The sequence below is a fragment of the Hibiscus syriacus genome, unplaced genomic scaffold (genome assembly GCF_006381635.1).
Source record: "Hibiscus syriacus cultivar Baekdansim isolate YM2019G1 unplaced genomic scaffold, ASM638163v2 tig00111841_pilon, whole genome shotgun sequence".
In the NCBI taxonomy this organism is placed as follows: Eukaryota; Viridiplantae; Streptophyta; class Magnoliopsida; order Malvales; family Malvaceae; genus Hibiscus; species Hibiscus syriacus.
In genome coordinates, this window is record NW_024063196.1 from 3,408,690 (window position 1) to 3,413,728 (window position 5,039).

At 29.8% G+C, this 5,039-nt stretch overlaps 1 non-coding gene and 1 pseudogene across 1 annotated transcript; one reads left to right on the plus strand and one right to left on the minus strand.

Moving 5' to 3' along the window:
- The first annotated feature begins 240 nt into the window (after window positions 1-240).
- On the plus strand, window positions 241-312 carry TRNAR-UCU. Its single transcript has one exon. It is a non-coding gene; the product is annotated as a tRNA-Arg (tRNA).
- Window positions 313-1,208: 896 nt separating this feature from the next.
- Window positions 1,209-3,825, minus strand: LOC120172026 (annotated as a pseudogene).
- Window positions 3,826-5,039: the final 1,214 nt, after the last annotated feature.

Here is a 5,039-nt window from a genome sequence, read left to right on the forward strand (position 1 = left end):
GTAAATGCTCAATACCTAAGTAGGCGTACAAAGTTGATCGTGATCAAGTGCTTTCTGGGTTGTCTTAGGCCTTGCGATTCGCCTTTATCCAACAAAAAATATATCGAGATTTTTACATACAAATGATTTATTTGTTACTAATATAATTTTTCACATGCTCTTTAGTTTTTCCAAACAAGAGAAAAGAAAAAACCGAACAAAAGAAAAAGAAGTCAAAACGTAAAAAAATCGTAATGAAAAGCGTCCATTGTCTAATGGATAGGACAAAGGTCTTCTAAACCTTTGGTATAGGTTCAAATCCTATTGGACGCAATTTAGAATCGATTCCTATATTCTATATAGAATATTTCTATATTTTGTATATTATAATATATTAGATTATTATCTATAATATTCTAAATTATTATCTATATAATTAGATAATTAAATTAGAATTCTAATTTAATTATTTCTTTTCTATTTTTATTAAAAAATATAATTTTATTAAAAATTTCTATTTAAATTTAAGTTAGAATTTTCTATTTATAATTGTTTCTGAAGTAAAAAACGTTCCATTTGTTAATGAAAAATCTTATATTACATTCAATATATATATATATATATATATAATTCAATTAAGTTTAAAAAATTAATAATTTAACATATTATTTTTTGAATTACTCTCAAGTTTTTTGAGTCAGATATCAAATAACTTATTTCGACTTATTAAAAACTCGAGTCGTATTTAGACATAAATTAAATCTATTCAAAACGAATGTTGAACAAATCTTAATCATGTCAAATTTAAATAACTTAAGATCTATCACATCTCATTTAAGGTGAACTCATCTTAACGTACTCAGTTTGTAGCCTCGTAATTGCATAAACAATATATAAGTGCACGAATGATTACCAAAAACCAAATAACAGGATGATGCGCATGAGTAACTAACCATACTGTCTATCCAGCCAGCCCACTAGTCCAACAGGTTATTGAAATGTCAGTTTAGGGCGTAGGCATCCGTAGATTCCAGCTTCAAAGGGTGGGGCTTCAAAAGCTTCGACCAGTCTGGTTGGGTATGTATAGAAATCATCCACTGCGATCAAAATTGTGTACATTGTCGATGCGGCTGTCACTAGGCAACAACATTGTCACAAAAGGTATAATAAAAGGAAACCAGTTAAACAGTTTGAGCTGCTTTCTTTCCCCCAGAAAGTTGAGAGAAAAATGGGAAGATAAATTTTCATACAGACAACTAAGAAGAAAATTGTGTTTTGTAGAGGGCTAGGTTCTGTAAATAAAGAGACAAATCACACAATTGATTTAAGCATCAAAGGCGCAGTTAATGAGGCCCTCCTGTTACATAAGTAGGCACCACTTTAACCCATAGCATATTTTTGGGTCCAACTCCGAGCAGTCGTCTCGTACTTACTCCTGTCGGTCTTGAACATGTGGGCAATCTCAGGCACAAGAGGGTCATTAGGTTTGGATCTGTTAAGAGTGAGCAGATTGATAGCAGCATCTACAATCAAAATTAGATATAATAAGAACACATCCTCACACCTAATACCACAAAACAAAGGCAGGCAAAATTTTTACATGATAGAATAATTTATCTTCTAGACAAGGATCACCAGATGGTACAAGCAACTTGGTCAGTTAATGAAAGGCTTAATTTTAAAGGCCTCCATTTCAACTGTTTCATTCTAAATCGGTAAACGGTATCAGGTAAGCCACGTGTATTACAACAGTGCAATGTTTATTCAAATTAAAATATGTATACAGTTTAAAGCGGTTAGGAATGTCGAACAATAACCTTGGATATGGTGAGGGCGGGGCTCCACTGCTCCTTTAAAATATCAAGGCAAATGCTACCATTGCTGTTAATATTAGGGTGGAATACCTTTGTCCTGAATGCAACCTGAATGGGAGCAAAAATACAAAAGGCTAAAAAGAATAATAAAAGAGAGGGGGGAAAAGTTAGCTGAACAAAACTACTAGAGAAACTTCTTAGTCATGAATCAGTAGCTAAACAAGCACGTTTATATGCCTTTACGGTGGGAAAAAAAGCATGAAGTACCTTTATCACATGATTTACACTGCAACTACATGAATTAGCAGTCTAGCTCGGCAATGACAAGCTAATGTCAATTGGCCATCACCAAATGAAAATTCTATTTGAAAATAAACTTTCAGCTATTTTATCTTCAATAAACGAGAACCATATCATTATCATGTAAAAGTTATAAATATATTTCCATCCACAACAATTTTCTTTAACCAAGAAATTAAACTATAGTAAATTCGAGGAGCTATTACTAAATATGAAAATAAATGCAATAGTCATGGCTTACCTGATGCTGTTTACAAAAGCAAAAATAACAACAGAACACTAAACTTTGGCACTGAAAACCACCTAACAATAGCCTTCACTCCAATGAACCATTAGACGCCCAACATGCATACATGCCCGATGGAGATTAAAAGAATTCGTGGAACAGAATAAACAAATAAAATCTAAAAGGAAATCAAGTAAAATTAGCGTTTACTCATTCCAATGTTGAGCAATATTAGCACAAGCCACCTGCCATGTAAGGACAACTTGGTCGCACAGTATTTGCAGCAAGGAATTAGTTAAATAATATTGATGGCTCAAAATATTTATGCTATGCTAAATACCCTTCAAACATTGAAGGTCAGTAAAGCAAGATTATAATGTCAATCTGATGAACTTGCATTATATAGAGTGATATCCAAATTTCTTGAGAAAAACGTGAGGGACAAAGTGGCATGTTTTAAAAGCAAAAGACAAGTCGATTGCGGATAGATGTAACATCAATAAAATACACAATACACAATGAAGCCAGGAACAAATTAGAAATAGATTGTTAAGTAAGACAATTAAGCACCTTGGGAGGTTTAAATGGATAATCTGGAGAAAAATGAATTGTGATTAGAAACACCCCACCAGCATATGGACTGTCCGGAGGACGCATAATAGTTGCTTGCCAATGAAACATGTCTTCAGCAACAGTGCCTTATTAAATAATAAGAAAACATTAAAAAAATAGTTCAATGGAATAACCAATCAGCAGTATCATCATCAGAATATTTTCCTAAATAAAATACTAATCCTTTTCATGTTTCCTTGTGAAAATATAAGATGTTACAGTCCTAAAAAGTTTTAGTACATTTAACAGAAATTATGAGTTCCTGTATGCGATAAATGATAATAATATCACATGCTAATCATATCCATACAACATCACTTATACAGAAACAATTTGTTATGGACAAATATTACCTTAACAAAAGGATATGGATAACAACCAATAAGTCATCAGCGTGCGTATAAGACATGAAAAAGAAGAAGAAAAAAATTGCCGTTTTGACAATCTTGAGTCAAACTGAATCCAATAATGAAAACCTAAAAATTGAAAACGATGAAAAAACAGAAAAGAAAGAAACATACTGCAGTTTGAATCAATGAAAGCATCGTGGTCAAAACTCAAAATTCAATTAGTATAGGCCCTCTATATACAGCTCAAAATTCAATTACACGTCAATGATTATCTCATCTCATGATATAAAAGAACAAAATGCAAAGAAATTTCAAAAACAACAAAAAAAGAGAGAATATCATTGAAAAAAGACTAAATGGATGATGAGAAAGAGCACACGAATAAACCAATCGGGGCAGGAAACGAAGAAAAAGTGGGACGGTATTGAACCAGCGCTGCAAGAGGTAGGAGGATCTTTCTGGAGATCCTTGAGCTCCTTCTGTATCCACTTTGAAGCCATAAGCTTAACCCTAAAACAAAACAGAATGTGTTTCTTTATAGAACAAGAGCGAATCAAATTCAACCCATATCGTCCTGAACTTCAACAAAGATAAATTAAATTTAAAATTTAAGAGACTTGAAAAAGGAAGTGTCAGAAAGATCCTCCTGCCCCGCTACATTGGAGAATTTCTCCAAAGTAGAGATGAGGAAGCTCTCCAACCTGCGCCAGATACATCGCTACAGTGGAGATGTGCTACAGTACTGCGTTAGATTTAGGTTTTTTTTAATTAAATATATTAAATTATAAAATAAATAAAAATACATTAAAATTAGATAAATAATCATACTATTTTTTTGTAATTTTTCGGATTTTTTAATTTTTTTTTTATTTTTTATATTTATAAAATTAATATTATAATAATTAAATATTATGAATAAAGTAGAGTTAGTGGTAATGTAAAAATAGCGTTGGAGATGAATTATTGTTTCATCTCTAGAGTAGAGATAGAGATGCGCTAGAATAGAGATGAGGAATGAGATGACCTTAGTCGCTGCAAAGAGGGGAAGAAAAATGAAGCGTCAATAAAAACAGAATTAAACACAGGTCTAACAAAATTTAATCTAAGATTAAAATTAAATATATTTAAGGTTAGTACATTTAATTCGGATTTTGATAAGTGACTTTTAATAGTATTGTAAAATGAATTTATACAATTATTATATAAAAGTGTAATAAAAAATTTAAGTATTTAAGATTATTGTTGAAAATGAGTTTGAAAAGATAAAATATTCATTATAAACATTATGTTGTAAATTAAAAATATATCATTTAAATTATATTTATATTTATTAATATTATAATATATAAAATATACAAATTTAAACTATAATAAAAATGTAAAAAATATTTTAAGATAATTCATTAATAATATTTTTATATATGAAATATTTTATTAAGAAAATATATTATCTATATTTTTTAATATGTAGACATAAATTTTTTATGAAATAATAATTTAAATATTTGTTTTGACAAAAAGAATATTAAAAAAATAATAATTAAATAAATTATTAATTAATAAATTATTTTTTAAAGATGTTAGTATTAAATTATTAAAATAAAATGTAAATACATAATTGAGTGGAGCCCATGCATTGCTAAGTATAAAATTATAATTTGCTTACAAGCGCAAAGTTGAAACTGAAAAAGCTAAAAATCTTAGTTTTTAAAGTTGGTTTGAACCATTGTTTCCACCGTTTTTTTCATTTATACATGT